We start from the raw sequence: 17,822 nt of genomic DNA on the forward strand, positions 1-17,822 counted from the left end.
TTCTAAAAATTTTCCTAGTCCCTGTGCATGGCAGGCTGACCTTTTTCCCACAGTCCTCAGTCCTGGGGATGGCAGAGTCCTGGTCATAGGCCGTAAGAACAGCAATCCATAGGAGGAGGGGTCATAAAGTTGTGACAGGCTATTTTCTTCTCGTGGTTAGTCTAATATGATTGTAAGGACAACTAGAAAAGAAAATGACCAGGCTTTTTGATGCTGTAAAATGTTCATTGATGGGGGGGTGGCTGATGTTGTGGCTCAGCCATAAGAGTGCTCACCTGGCACACATGAGGCACTGGGTTTGATTTTTCGCACCGCATAACAATAAAATAAAAAAGTATTGAATCCACCTAAAACTTAAAAAAAAACATATTTAAAAAAAATTGCTCATTGGGAAGGTTAACTGAGGAGGTGAGACAAGAACTAGCATTTGATTCTTGTGTCCAAGTCTAGCCTTACTTCAGACTGTTGTTGGCTTTTTTCTGCTCCTGTGCCTCTTCTGTAACCCAAGTTTGCAGCCATGACAGAAGAGAATGTGTGCAACAGGAATAGTGCTTGCACAATTCCTCCTTCCCAGGTGCTGCAGCCTTCCTCCACCCACCTCTGGCAGCCTTTTCTGTTCCTCAGCACTAAAAGGGGAGGGGTTATCAGAAAATAGAGGACATGTTTCCCTCATGACCCAGGTCCAGGGGTTCAAGCTATGGATGTAATTGCCCTGGTTCTTTTGAGAATGCAAGTTTGGCTTTTGTTGGAAGTGTACCTTGGGTCTGTTTTAATCCAGTATAGTAAAACTTACAGAAAGAAATTTGACTCTCACAGACTGCTACAGTTTTTTCAAACAGTTGTACCAGGGAATGTGGGAAGCACCAGCATTTGTCAGAAGGCAGAGAGCATGGAAGGTAAGGGAAAACATGGAAAAGAGACTTTATTTTATTTATGCAGAAAGAAAAGATGAGTCAGCACAAGCAGATTTTGGATTAGTATGAAATTATTAATAATTTCAATTGGCTTTAGGGGACAAGGGCAATCACATGTTCTCTGGCTCTTGGACCTGTGTAATTAGGGCATTTGGATAGTGAACTAAGAGTGTGGGATCCCAATAGGGGGGAGATTGGTGATGTGGGACCTATATAAGTTAATTTGGTAAAGGTGAACATGCTGGGAATATGATGACTCTCTAGGATTTAGCTCTCTCTAGAAAGGCATGCCCTGTATGCAGTGGTACATGTCTGTAATCCAAGGGACTAAAGGGACTGAGGCAGGAGGATCACAAGCTTGAGTCCTGCATGCACCATTTAGAGAGACCATGCCTCAAAATATAATTTTAAAAAAGGCTAGAGATATAGTTCTGTTGTAGAATGCTCCTGGGTTCAATCAGAGTTCCCACTCCTAATATGCACACAAACACACACACACAAACACACACTCATGCACAAAACAGCTTATGAAGTTATGCCCTTTGGGGTCAGAAAAGCCATAAAGTAAAAAAAAAAAAAAAAAAAACAGTAGATAAAGTAAATGGCATAGTTATATTCTTTGCCATTTAACTTTCATTAGATTTCTTTCTAGTCTCAATTTTATAAATTGGAAGGGTGTTTATTTTCTAAGTACAGACTGGTTAATTCTGACTGTGCGTCTCTGGATATAGCTGGGCCTTCTTCAGTACAGAGATGTCTCATTTTATTACAATCTATTTTATTGTCCTTCTCAAATATTGCATATATTTCCTATATGGACTTTTGGAAAACCTGCCTCAAGCAAATCTATCAGCTCCATTTTTCAAACAGCTAAGATGATCACTACTACTTTTAGCAATAAAGATTTTTTTAAAATCAACGTACACACTTTTCTAAGACATACTGTCATTGTATAATTAATGCACTACAATATATTGTAAATGTATTTTTATATCCAAAGAAAAACCAAAACAATTGTGGGACTCCTTTAATTTGGTATTCACTTTCTTGCACTAGACTGGAACAAAATCCACAGTGCTTTCGAGGTATGCTTATATGCCAGCATTTAGTTGTCTCTTACAGAAACCCTTGACAAAGACAGCAATCATAAATTTACTTTATCATTTTCCACTGTTCCTATTGAAAGACAAACTTTATTTAGAATAATAGTAGCTATACATGAAGTCATGAACTAGTTACACTTTGTGATTGTGCATGATAGTATGCTACATTATGATCTTTAGGTTCACACAGTCCCAGTTTTAAATTTATGGTTCTCCATTTAATGAAAATTGAACTATTAAGTAAAACAAAATAAATAAATTAATAAATAAACAAATGAATAAATAATATGGTACATCAGTCGTGCATTACAAAATTTAATGGCAAGTCTGTTGTTTTTTAGAAGACTAACAGTTTGGATTATTATAGTTATCTGACTCCAGGACTTTGCCCAGGTAGTTTTATTGTAATGGGAAGAAAAGAAGAATAAAAATTCCCAAGTGTATGTGATGAACACTAACTCTTTAAGTGTATATGAACACTTGGGTTTGGGCATAGCTTGTCAAAATTATAGGTAAGATTTTTCATATGCTCACTCTGAGCCAGAAAGTTCAAACTAAACAAATTCAAAATAAGAATATGAGGGCTCGGAATATAGCTCAGTTGGTACAGTGCTTGCCTTGCATGCACAAGGCCTTGGGTTCAATCCCTAGCACCATGATAGGAAAAAAATATATATATGATTATTCAGTATTTATACATTCTTCACAATCTCATGTACTAATGACTGAGGAAATTACTTTCCAACCAAAATCTAGATTTTATTTTCACTCATACATTTCACATATACCAAATCAAAACTGGAGATACAATTAAGAAAATTGAGTATTACATAACATTGATTTTTATTTGTATATTAAAAACAATTTTGTCAAAATATAAATAGTATAAACTACTATTTAAACTCAATCATATTTTATAAAATTTGCCTCAGTGAAGGTCTGTCCTTGTAATGATGAACCCAGCCTATTTCCATCTCAAGATTGGGACCATCTCATTACACAGTGATGAAGTCAGAGTAATTTATAGTAAAATAGAAATTAAATATTCATGACAAGTTCTTTGAAATTCCTGCCCATGCCTTGACCTCACCCATGCCTGGATTTCCCTGACCAGATAACAAACCTCTCTAAAACCTTAGTTGTGCCTCATAAATTCAGATTTGGGGATATGAATTTTCTCCCTACCTTAAAATCTCATTCAATGTAGATCACTAACCTACTATTTGCCTTTGTATTATGCTTGTCAAAATTCTGTTTTCTGTAAGTTCTCAAGACACCCCTGTTTGTAACTTTTTGTGCTATAGAATCTTCTTCCTGGAAAGCTGGGGTGCTGGTCTCTAGCCCATGTTAGGTGAGACAGTCACTGATCAGCTCTCTTTGTGAACACAAATGACAGCTTGCTTTAATTTGATTTAAAATTGGAGTTGGTGGTCTTTTATTTGCATCAGGGTTCAACAGTAGGTTGAAATGACTGATGAGATCCTAAAATCTCAATGTGTAAGGCAACAATTCATTAGAAATATAGGATTCAGTGGAGGCAGTTTTCTAGAAATCCTACCACTCTATTTCATGTTTATATTTCTAAAAATTTCCTTTTATTCAAGTTGTTTTTGTACTTTAAACCCTTTTACAAGCACTGTTGTAACCCAAGTAAGTAAGTTTCCCATGTTGACACATGAGTTTAATAGATTTTAATAAAAAGGGGTATAAGATAAACATAAGGTGCTTAAGTATTTGGGGGGTTGTGGTTAAAAGGTATTGAAATAGAATAAAATGTTTCAAAAAGTTATAGAAACAAAATTTGATTGAATCTTTTCTCTTTTTTTCTTGACATTATCACAGCAGTGAAGTCAGGCAAATATAGAAAAAGTAACAGTTCTTACCTAAAGTGTCCATGTAGTTCATGTGGGCCAGCCCAACCCAAAGAAATTGATGTTGGCTTCTAAAATTTTATCCCCATAGCTTACTGTCCACATATCCATTAGTTTTATTGTTTCTTAATCTTTGAGTTATTATGTCTAGAAAGATAAAAACCAAACAGTAATTCTTGATATATCATTTTTTATAATTTACAAGAAGCTCTCTGTTTGTTATAACAGGACATTAGCCAATAATCATGGTCAAAGAATATCTCATGGTGTTTATATTCAGTGTCTAGCAGAGTAAGTTGTAACATGCTTGAATATCTAGGCTCAAGTAGATTTTTGAAATATTTGAAGAACATTTTCACCCTCATGCTCCTGTTTATGGCAGCTTTGTTTTTAAGTTTTTTAACCTACCTATTTTAGTTTTCTGTATGTTGAGTAAGTACATTTGGATTAAATACCTAATTAAAATTTACTATGGTTATAAAAAATTCATTAATCATTTGCAACTTTGTTACTTTTGAAAGTCTTAAGCAGTTGGCTAATTTCCATGATTTATTAAGATGTTTACAAATGTAATTTATGGTGGATGTTCTAAAATACTTTAACTTAATTAGAGAAAAGTATTGCACTTTTCAGCTTCATTGTTGCAAGAATTGGTAACATTTACAAGTGTAAGATACTTTAAATTTAACTTCCTATGATTTCATTTACCTTTCCTCCCTATATTTTCGAAAACAAACAAACAAACAAACAAACAAACAAAAAACAGAAAGAATAGAGTTGACACAATCATCTTTTATTTCTGGGAAAATCAATTGTAACCTACTTTTTAAAAGTATCAGAAAAACTGTTTTGATCCAACATGGCGGCAGACACGAAGAGATCAAGTCTCTGACCTCTTCAGCTGCGCGGGCATAGGGAGTTGTAAACTGTCTAAATGCTGTTTGCTCAGGATCACTAGGCAATGCTGAGCTGACGTGGATCTGGGGCGAACAGTTTGGGCCTCTCAGAACACACACCGAGCCCAGATCGGCTGCATTCAAGCTCCAGTTCGCCTGCTTCTCATGACTCAGCACTAACAATCCCACTGAAATAACTGGTCGGCCCTTCTGAACTTACAGAGGTAAAAGCCAACCGAGCCTTCATATGCAGTGGCCACAGGATTGAAACGGGGCTTGGGAGAGACAGTCAGGACCCACCCGTTGCATTGGTCACCTGGCAAAGGGAACGAACAGTCACCATTTGCATGGGATACCACCATGGCAGAGAACTGACGTCACGGGCAGAGGAGATAATTTCATTGGAACCAGCGGCGACAGGTGTGTAATCCCCTAGCCATCCCTCTCCACACAGCGGGGAAACCTTAAGGTCCCCTACCAGCTCTCCTGTGAGCACAATAGCCAGACCGAGGGAATCAGGAGTGGCGCGGGACTCGAGGCGCGGAACTCCCGGCTACCGCTCCCACCAGTGCTGACAACTGAGGTCTCTTGCACCAGCTACCAGGGGCGTGGCTACCGGAGGGCAAGCAAATTCGATGGGGATCTCAGCCCCAAGATCTACAAACTTAGGGTCTGAGGGAGGCAAACAGGGAGACTGTGCCCAGGCGTTCATGAAAACAGGGCTCCCAGGAGCAGCAGACCTGGCATGTAGCCAGTATTGTGGTGAGCATCACAGGTGAGCAGGGCCTGGCTTGAGGAAACACAAGAGAAGGCCCTAGACACTCAGGATTGGAGACCCACCCAGTCTGGGAGGAAGAGCTGCTGCACAGTGATTGGTTCCCACCTATTGAGAGGAGAAACTTGGCCCAGTGGGCACAGCTCCACCTACTGGAAGAGAAGTTAATCAAACTCTATGACTGCATTTATTATTATTATTTTTCTTTCATTTTAATTTTTTTGTTGTTGTACTTCAACTTTTTTAACTATTTTTAATTTCTTTAAATTTTTTAATTTTATTATTATTATTTTTTAAATTTTAATTTTCATTTTTTTATTATCATACTTTTTAAAAATTTTTCTTTCTTTCTTTATTTTCTATTTTTTCTCTTTTGTCTTTTCATTTCTTTTCAATTTTCTTATTCCCCCTTCCTTGAATTCTACCTGCCTACTCTCATTCTCTTTAGTGACTTCTTCCCTTCCCTTCTAATATCTTTCCTCCCAAGCACCAAATAAATTTATAAGAGTAAACAGTAACTCAGCAGTCAAACAGAACAAGAAGTAACATGAGCAGCATAAAAAAGCAAGGAAAAAAAGGAGTACAAACAATAAAGGACAGCCTAAATATTCAGGAGGACCTAGAGTCATCAGAAAAATGGTCATATAAAGAACTCAAGGAATACCTTAGACAGATGGAATGGAACCTTAAAGAGGATAAGAGACAGCAAATCCAAACAGTGAAAGAACACATTGAAAATGAATTACATAAACAGATAAAAGAAGAAGTTAAGCATCTTTATCAGGAGATAGAGATTATAAAAAAAAATCAAACAATAATTCTAGAAATGAAGGAAACAATAAACCAAATTAAAAACTCAATTGAGAGTATCAATAACAGAGTGGAGCAAGTAGAAGTCAGAATGTCGGATAATTAAGACAAAATATATCATCTTGAAAAGAGTCTAGCCAACTCAGAAAGCTGGTAAAAAATCATGAGAAAAACATCCAAGAGATAGGGGATAACATAAAAAAACCAAACTTACGAGTCATTGGGATAGAGGAAGGTACAGAGATTCAAACCAAGGGAATGAGTAACCTGCTTAATGAAATAATTACAGAAAACTTTCCAGAAATAAAAAAGGAAATGTATATACAAATTGTAGATGCATACAGGACACCGAGCACACAAAATCACAGTAGACCAATGCCAAGACACATTGTTATGAAGATACCCAATATACAGAACAAAGAGAAAATATTAAAAGCTACAAGAGAAAGGAGGCAGATTACACTCAGGTGTAAACCAATAAAGTTAACAACGAATTTTTCATCACAGATGCTGAAAGCGAGAAGATCCTGGAACAACGTATTTCAAACACTGAAAGACAATGGATGCCAACCAAGAATTCTGTATCCAGCAAAATTAAGCTTCAGGTATGACAATGAAATAAAAATCTTTCATGATAAACAAAAGCTAAAAGAATTTGCAGCCAGAAAACCAGCATTGCAAAGCATCTTGAGCAAAACACTACACGAGGAAGAAATGAAAAATCACAACCAAAACCATCAGTGGGAAGTGCCTCGGTAATGACAGAGGGTGGGGGGGGGAAAGCTAATCATGGAGAAACAAACTAAATTAAAAAAAAAAGATAAATAATCAAACATGGCTGGCAGTACAAACCATATATCAATAGTAACTCTAAATGTTAATGGCTTAAACTCTCCAATAAAGCGACATAGGCTGGTAACATGGATTAAAAAAACAAATCCAACAATATGTTGCCTCCAGGAGACACATCTGATTGGAAAAGACATACACAGGCTGAAGGTTAAAGGTTGGGAAAAAATATACCACGCACACGGTCCTCGTAAGCAAGCAGGTGTGGCCATCCTCATATTGAATAAAATCAACTTCAAGACTAAGTTAATCAAAAGGGATAAGGAAGGACATTATATACTGTTAAAAGGAACCATTCACTAACAAGACATAACAATTATCAATATTTATGCACCAAATAATGGTGCTACAACGTTCATAAAACAAATTCTCCTCAAGTTCAAGAATCAAATAGACCACAAAACAATAATTATGAGTGACTTCAACACACCTCTCTCACCATTGGACAGATCCTCCAAACAAAAGTTGAATAAAGAAACTATAGAACTCAATATCACAATCAATAACCTAGACTTAACTGACATATATAGAATATATCAACCACCATCAAGTGGATATACTTTTTTCTCAGTAGCACATGGATCCTTCTCAAAAATAGACCATATAATATGCCATAGGGAAACCCTCAGTAAATATAAAGGGGTGGAGATAATACCATGCATTTTATCTGATCACAATGGAATGAAACTGGAAATCAATGATAAAAGAAGGAAGGAAAAATCCTACATCACATGGAAAATGAACAATATGTTACTGAATGATCAATGGGTTACAGAAGACATAAAGGAGGAAATCAAAAAATTCTTAGAGATAAATGAAAATATAGACACAACATATCGGAATCTATGGGACACATTGAAAGCAGTTCTAAGAGGGAAATTCATCACCTGGAGGTCATTCCTCAAAAAAAAGGAAAAACCAACAAATAAATGAGCTCACACTTCATCTCAAAGCCCTAGAAAAGGAAGAGCAAAACAACAGCAAATTTAGCAGAAGGCAAGAAATAATTAAAATCAGAGTGGAAAGCAATGAAATTGAAACAAAAGAAACTATTGAAAAAATTAACAAAACTAAAAGTTGGTTCTTCGAAAAAATAAAGAGGATTGACAGACCCTTAGCCATGCTAACAAAGAGAAGAAGAGAGAGAACTCAAATTACTAACATACGGGATGAAAAAGGCAATATCACAACAGATGCTACAGAAATACAGAAGACAATTAGAAATTATTTTGAAAACCTATATTCCAATAAAATAGAAGATATTGAAGACATAGATAAATTTCTTAAGTCATATGATTTGCCCAGACTGAGTCAGGAGGATACACACAATTTAAACAGACCAATATCAATGGATGAAATAGAAGAAGCAATCAAAAGACTAACAACCAAAAAAGGCCCAGGACCGGATGGGTATACAGCGGAGTTTTACAAAACCTTTAAAGAAGAATTAATACCAATACTTTTCAAGTTATTTCAGGAAATAGAAAAAGAGGGAACTCTGCCAAATTCATTCTACGAGGCCAACATCACCCTGATTCCGAAACCAGACAAAGACACTTCAAAGAAAGAAGACTACAGACCAATATCTCTGATGAACCTAGATGCAAAAATCCTCAATAAAATTCTGGTGAATCAGATACAAAGGCACATCAAAAAAATTGTGCACCATGATCAAGTAGGATTCATCCCTGGGATGCAAGGATGGTTCAATATACGGAAATCAATAAATGTTATTCATCACATCAATAGACTTAAAGATAAGAACCGTATGATCATCTCAATAGACGCAGAAATAGCATTCGACAAAGTACAGCATCCCTTTATGTTCAAAACATTAGAAAAACTAGGGATAACAGGAACTTTCCTCGGCATTGTAAAAGCTATCTATGCTAAGCCTCAGGCTAGCATCATTCTGAATGGAGAAAAATTGAAGGCATTCCCTCTAAAATCTGGAACAAGACAGGGATGCCCTCTATCACCACTTCTATTCAATATAGTTCTCAAAACACTGGCCAGAGCAATTAGATAGACGAAAGAAATTAAAGACATAAAAATAGGAAAAGAAGAACTTAAATTATCACTATTTGCAGATGACATCATTCTATACCTAGAAGACCCAAAAGGGTCTACAAAAAAACTACTAGAGCTACTAAATGAATTCAGCAAAGTGGCAGGATATAAAATCAACACACATAAATCAAAGGCATTTCTGTATATCAGCGACAAAACTTCTGAAAAGGAAATGAGGAAAAACACTCCATTCACAATATCCTCAAAAAAATAAATAAATAAATAAAATACTTGGGAATCAACCTAACAAAAGAGGTGAAAGATTTATACAATGAAAACTACATAACCCTAAAAAGAGAAGTAGAAGAAGATCTTAGAAGATGGAAAAATATACCCTGTTCATGGATAGGCAGAACTAACATCATCAAAATGGCGATGTTACCAAAAGCTCTCTATAGGTTTAATGCAATGCCAATTAAAATCCCAATGGCATTTCTTGTAGAAATGGATAAAGCAATCATGAAATTCATATGGAAAAATAAAAGACCCAGAATAGCAAAAGCAATTCTAAGCAGGAAGTGTGAATCAGGCGGTATAGCAATACCAGATTTCAAACTATATTACAGAGCAATAGTAACAAAAACAGCATGGTACTGGTACCAAAACAGGCAGGTGGACCAATGGTACAGAATAGAGGACACAGAGACTAATCCACAAAGCTACAACTATCTTATATTTGATAAAGGAGCTAAAAGCATGCAATGGAGGAAGGATAGCATCTTCAAGAAATGGTGTTGGGAAAACTGGAAATCCATATGCAACAAAATGAAACTGAATCCCCTCCTCTTGCCATGCAAAAAAGTTAACTCAAAGTGGATCAAGGAGCTAGATATCAAATCAGAGACGCTGTGTCTAAGAGAAGAAAAAGTTGGCTCCAATCTACATATTGTGGAGTCGGGCTCCAAATTCCTTAATAGGACACCCATAGCACAAGAGTTAATAACAAGAATCAACAAATGGGACTTACTTAAACTGAAAAGTTTTTTCTCAGCAAGAGAAACAATAAGAGAGGTAAACAGGGAGCCTACATCATGGGAACTAATTTTTACTCCTCACACTTCAGATAGAGCCCAAATATCCAGAGTATACAAAGAACTCAAAAAATTAGACAATAAGACAAGAAATAACCCAATCAACAAATGGGCCAAGGACCTGAACAGACACTTCTCAGAGGAGGACATACAATCAATCAACAAGTACATGAAAAAAATGCTCACCATCTCTAGCAGTCAGAGAAATGCAAATCAAAACCACCCTAAGATACCATCTCACTCCCATAAGATTGGCAGCCATTATGAAGTCAAACAACAACAAGTGCTGGCGAGGATGTGGGGAAAAGGCTACTCTTGTACATTGCTGGTGGGACTGCAAATTGGTGGGGCCAATATGGAAAGCAGTATGGAGATTCCTGGGAAAGCTGGGAATGGAACCACCATTTGACCCAGCTATTGCCCTTCTTGGACTATTCCCTGAAGACCTTAAAATGCGTACTACAGGGATACTGCCACATCGATGTTCATAGCAACACAATTCACAATTGCTAGACTGTGGAACCAACCCAGATGCCCTTCAATAGATGAATGGAGAAAAAAAAATGTGGCATTTATACACCATGGAGTATTATGCAGCACTAAAAAATGACAAAATCATGGAATTTGCAGGGAAATGGATGGTACTAGAGCAGATTATGCTTAGTGAAGCTAGCCAATCCCTAAAAAACAAATACCAAATGTCTTCTTTGATATAATGAGAACAACTAAGAACAGAGCAGGGAGGAAGAGCAGGAAAAAAAAGATTAACATTAAACAGAGACATGAGGTGGGAGGGAAAGGGAGAGAAAACGGAAATTTCATGCAAATGGAGGGAGACCCTCATTGTTATACAGAAGTAAATATAAGAGGTTGTGAGGGGAATGGGAAAATAAACAAGGAGAGAAATGAATTACAGTAGATGGGGTAGAGAGAGAAGATGGGAGGGGGGGAGGGAGGATAGTAGAGGATAGGAAAGGTAGCAGAATACAACAGTTACTAATAGGGCATTATGTAAAAATGTGGATGTGTAACCGATGTGATTCTGCAATCTGTATTTAGGGTAAAAATGGGAGTTCATAACCCACTTGAATCTAATGTATGAAATATGATATGTCAAGAGCTTTGTAATGTTCTGAACAACCAATAAAAAAAGAAAAAAAAGAAAAGCTATTTTTTGACAATTTCTATCAAATTTTATTATGCCATTGATATGGAAACCACCATGGCTTTTGATTTTATGGGCATATTAATTCTCATGAGAATCAAAGACTTAAATTCATAGCAGGCCAAGAGATGAGAAAATACTCAGGAAAGGCTGGAAGTTCCTAGCATTCAGAATCATTTAAATAAGTGATAAAAGATAAAGAAAATTCAAAGGTAACCTTAGATAGAAAGAGCCCTACACCTCATTTTCTTCATAGAACACCTAATGCTAAAATTTGTAAGTGGAATTTAAAAATAAAAATAAAAATGATTTTGGAAAAACTATATGTCCATGCTAACATAGATTAAAAGCCACATTTATGCTTTTCATAGTGTTTACTTACTTTAAATATCAGACAAAAGTGCTTTGTGAACAATGACTTCTTTCTCTTTTAATATTTTTACCCCATTTTTGTTAATATGTAGTTTTGTTTGTTTGTTTTTTGTTTTTTGAAAAAGACTTGATTACCAACAAAAATCTTATTTCTTGATGGAATCTAGGTAGAATAAAAGAAAGAATAAAATTATAATGTGTAGAAAACTATTTTTTCATATTTAGTTTTTGTTCAGATCTCAGAGCTAGATATCATGTGCAAACTTGAATATCTATTGACCTAGAAACAGTCAAGAAGTGTGCTTTTAGCAATTATGACAATGTTTTCTGTTCTCTACTAAAAATAATAGCTGATGTTGACTGAAAACTTAGCAGGTACCATTGTGTAAAGATCTATGATATTACTTATAATTCTCAAACACTGTATGCATAAGCAAATGGAATCATAGAGATTAACTTGCCAAAAGTAAAACAGCATAAAGCAGCAGTGCTAGAATGTGAGCAGGGAGAGGGTACACTTCTGAGTTTACTTATGGTCTTAACTTCTACACACCTTCGAATACCTGGAAATTGTGATTCCTATAATGCAAATGGATGGAAGACACTTTCTGTAAAATCTCTTAAGCTCTTCTATCTTAAGCCTAGTCTCTTCTGCTACATCAAGACACAAGAATTTTTGAGCTGATTATTTTTATTATGGGATTGGAAGAGAAAAATTGTGAATAGTTATGGAGGTAAATGTAGAATGGCTAGCTCACAAGAATTACAAAAAAAATTACACTAAAACTTTATATTAAAATGAACAGTCTCGAGGTCATAGTATACTTCTTCCAATTTTTACTTTCAGTCTCTAATAATATTATAATACAGAAATTATAGAATATGTATGTTTAATGGTTTCATTTGTATTGCTATTATCATCTGCAATTGCACTACAACCAAAAGACATTAAATAACATTTTAATATCTTATGTTTTATTATTACATTATAATTTTACATAACAGTGGTTCTCATTGTTACATATTCTCATAGTCATGTATTATAATTTATTTTAATTCATTTCCTTGTACTTTCCCTTGTCCTCATTACCTCCCATCTCCTGTTCCCCTTCTTCTACTCTTCCAGTCTTCCTTTAATTCATTTACATTTTTTATAGATGTATTATAATTATACATAAATGTGGGATTCACAATGGTATATTCACAATTCATATAGTATAATTTTTAAGTGGTATGCAACAGTTCTTTCCCTTTTCCTCCTTACCTCCATATTGATCCCCTAATTTTCCCCTACTTTTATTCTAACTTCTGTATTTGAAGGGAATTTAACTGATCCAAAAAAAAAAAAAGCAATAACTTCCCACAATCAATTACTTCAACATTTTTAAGATGACAGGTACATTGGGACCTATGTCCTGGAAGAAATTCCATTGAACTCTTGAAACATAATTGTTTTCCTTCCCTTATCATAGAGAGATATGTTGTAGTTACATTTTGGTGCAGATTTGCCAATTTATGCTGCAAATATTTTATCAAAATCCTAGTGCAAATTAATAATCAAAAGGTTGTTCAAAATTTCTCTTTACTTTAGAGAATTTATTGCTTCTCATTTGCTTATGGACTGAAATATGAGATTAGTGATGGCTTGAAGTGTGTGTGAGCTGAGTAGTCATTTCTGTTTATCCCACATGGTTTTTCTATGGCTATTAACAGAGAAAATATTATCTTCTCTCTACAACATTAATGTTCATAAAACAGATCTTGTTTTGTAAAATTAAAACCCATTTGTTTTTAAACTTTTTTTCATTTTAGTATAGAAAAGGCTGACAATAGACTCAAAATAATTCTCAGCAACTGTGACATTCAGCACAAAATGGAGCAAATATAACATTTTAGTGAATAAATGAATTATGGGATCGTGTACCAGAGATTGAATTTAGGAGCATTCAAACACTAAGCCACATCCCCAGCCCTATTTTGTATTTTTATTTAGAAACAGGGTCTCACTAAATTACTAAGCACCTCACTTTTCTGAGGCTGGATTTGAACTTGTTATCCTCCTGCCTCAAGCAACTAGGCCACTTGGATTACAGGCATGCACCACTTACACCCAGCTAAACCCTCTCTATTGTACTTAATGACATTCACCTAGTTTATTTAAATAACTATTTGGCAGTTGTTCAAATATTCATCACACTTAAGATTATTCTGTGATCTCATTCTAATGACTGAAAGCAGTTTCCTAAGGAGTCTGAAAAAGAGAAAATGAAATGAGAAACCTGAGGCTGCCTCTTGCCTCTTGTGGCTGAGAACATGTGGACTAAGTACGGAACACTAAGTGCTGGTTTTAGATTATTTCAACAAATTAAATGACCAAGGACACCATCCAGTATTTCATCCATGTCTGAGAAAGGAAATGACACATTTTTTTTTTTGAAATTTCAGGGACTGCTTCTTCTTGGTTGTTGTTTTAGAATTTTGTTTTCTATTAAGATGATTTGTGGATATGACTAAACATGTGGTATGAGAATGGACCTGTAAACAACATCTAGTATTGTGGTCAGAAATTTTACAAGATAGTAGCATTAGATAATTATTATTTCATCAAACATTTATGTTCTATTTTAAGGGTATAGAGTTTTCGCAAATAATAAATAATATTTAATAATAACCTAATAATAGATGGCCTATGTTTAAAAATATCTTTAATAAACATATAAAATACTTATAAGCTTTTATAAACTGATTACTGTTGATAATATTTAAGTCAATTGACATCCAGTTTGTGACTTCTTGAAAATATTTAAGATGGCCAAAGGGTGACCTTAGAAGGAGTATGTGGAAAACACATGATGTAACCTTATTTGAGATGGAGAAGTTCAAAATAAAAAGTCACATATAGAAGTGGGGATTGTGGATACATATTTTGCCAATATATGTAAAAATAGCAATTTTGAGTGGAAAAGAATGTATTTAAAAGAATTTTAGCAAAACAGATTACCAAAAAAGAAACCCATTTGGATGCTTGCAATATTCAGAGCAATAGACAACTTTAGCTAAGGGAAAAAAAGTATTCTATTTTGAACATTACCATATTTGCTAAGAAAAATATCCAAAAAAAAAGATGCAGAAAAATACCTTTTTCCCCAAGAACTTAAAGTGAGCTACAAGTAAATAGTTTCTAAGGTCTTATAGAATTCAGGAGTTTGGATATTATTGTATATCTTGTTTGCTAATTGGCCTCCAGGCTGAGAAAAGGCCAGACACCTGAGAAGAATTTAGTCAAGTAGAAAGAGTTAGCTGTTGGAATTAAGCCCTGTGTTCAAACTCCATCTCTGCAAATCCCAGTACATGAAGAACCTCCTGAGCCTCAGTGTTTAATATGGAAAACAACTCTTAACTTGAGGGATTGTTAGGAAAATTAAATTAGACCTATCTGATTCTCTTATTACAATACCTAAAGTATAGAACATGTCTATTTTTTAAAATAAATAAATGATGAATATTGTATATTTTAAAAGGAATAATTTGTTCCTCTTCAAATAGTCTCCCTTCTTAGAGCTTCAATATACCTAGTACAAAGGCTTGGGTGGAGAGATTATTCAATCTCTTTACTTTTTATAACATCTTATCTGATTTCAAAGTTGCACTGTAGATATTCCTTTCACTGAAAACACATTATGGAAATGTTCTTCAATTGTATTTGAAAAAAAAAATTTTGTCTGGGCTTGGTAGCAATTGCCTGTAAACCTGCTTATTCAGGAGACTGAGGCAGGAGGATCACAAAATTAAAGCTAGCCAAGAAAATTTCATGGAACTCTCAGCAATTTAATCATCTGCTGTCTCAAAATAAATTTTAAAAATCTAAATAAAAATACTCTGACTGTAGTTAGATGTTATTATGCACCTAAACCATTCAATAAACCTTTTATTTTGATTTTTTACTCTATGAGTATTTAAGAGAAAATATTTTCGCATCAAAAGTTAAGATAAGTGCTAGGGATATAACTTATTTGTTAGAGTGTTTGCCTTGAAAGCACAAGGCCCAGGGCTCAATCCCCAGCACCACAAAAACAAACAAAAATAAAAAGTTAAGATAAGCTGAGTATGGTGGCACACACCTATAATCCCAGCAGCTTGGGAGCCTGGTGCACAAGAACTGTGAGTTTAAAACCAGCCTGAGTAACTTAACAAGGCCCTAAGCAACTCAGTGAGACCCTATCTCTAAATAAAATATAAAAATGGTCTGTGAATATGGCTTAGTGATTAAGCACCGCTGCGTTCAATCCCAGATACAAAAGAGGGGGGGGGGGAGTGAAGAAAGATAAAGTTAAAGGTTTAAAAAAAGCAAGCAAGCAAACAAACAAACAAAGAAAAAACCTACATGTTTACAACATCTAAGAAATTCAGAAAATTCAATAATACAGACAGAAATCTCCATATTGATTTATCCAGTAGACTTTGAAATAAAATGAACCTATTTTCAGTATGGGTTCAACTAACTACAAAATTGGTAATTTAGGAGAAGTCACTTAACTTCTCTAAATATAAACTGTTTATATAATGAGAAAAATAATATCCTGAATAGTTTTAATGTTTAATGTCTTCAAACTAATCCCTAACATACCATAAGATCCTAATAAATGCTAAGTTTACTTGTAATAAGACTATTCAAGTTAATCATAAAGTTTTGCCAAATTTAAATTTAGCCCTGCCTGTGACTTATTAATGCAATGGCATAATTTAGATGTGAGGGTATAGATAAGTAAAAATAAAGCATTTACTATTCTCTAATGACTAAATTCTCATTGTGCAAATGCATTTGTTAAAATACTTTTTCTTGATTTTTGATCAATAACAAAGAGTTGAGAAAGACAATTAAGAGACCTTTTTCTTTAGGCTGGATATTATCTGCCTTGGCATTTATTGTGAAAAACAAATGAATCCTCTTAGGTATTCTTAAAATATATTCCAAATACATATTTATCCAAATGTTTCTGTACACATTGTGTATCCAGATATAGCTCTTGTTCTTTTATTGGGACAATGAAAATAACCTTGTGTTAATAACTCTTTCTTCTTGACCACTCTCCAACTTGAGGAACATTGAGTAACTTCAGTAAATATTATTATTTAATTTGAGTAAATGTTTCAAAATATGAATTATAACACTTTCCAGTGAAAACACTGTAAAATAAAATCCAAGTTTCTTATGATAGCCATTGTGGTTTCAAGCTCCCAATATGGCCCCAAATGATCCCTGATTCTTGATTTTTTTAATCCTTCTGTGGATCCTTCTATGTTGTGCCATGTTTGATTTGTCTGGCCAAGAGCATATATCAGAAATGGTGGTACATTGCTTCAAAAAGCTCTTTCACTTTGAAGAAAGTGACCTACTATGTTATGAGCAGAACTGTGCAGAGGCTCACATGGAAGCAAGTAAAGTCTTGGCCCAATAACCAGTAAGGAGCTGAGGCTGCCATTACCCTTATTTGTGAGTTTAGAATACATCCACCTGTTGATTCTTGAGGTGACTGCAAATTTCTTTTGGTACTTGAGCCAGAACCACCCTGCTAGACACTTCTAGATTCTGACTCAGAGAAAGTATATGAGATGGTTAGTTGTAAAATGTTATTTGGGGTACAATTTGATATACAGTTCTTCTTCCTGGGTCCTGAGTGGTAAATTGCTTGCAACAAATAATAATGATTCTCCTAGATATCTCTAAACACCCTCTGTCTTTTATTTTACATATTATACTCTTTTCTCCAAGAGAAGTAGTCAAATAATCTGTAATTTTCCCACATTCATGTAAAATATATCATGTTAAAATGTAACACCTAAAAGAGCAGGGACCAGATCATCACACTCGTCACTGTATCTCCTATATTTACTCAAGGCATGGCAAAAAAAGAGTGCCTAAGTAAAAATGTGTTGATTATATAAAAATTTGAATCAGTTTTTTG

This window comes from Spermophilus citellus (genome assembly GCF_964194105.1).
Source record: "Spermophilus citellus genome assembly, chromosome: 3".
Lineage (NCBI taxonomy): Eukaryota > Metazoa > Chordata > Mammalia > Rodentia > Sciuridae > Spermophilus > Spermophilus citellus.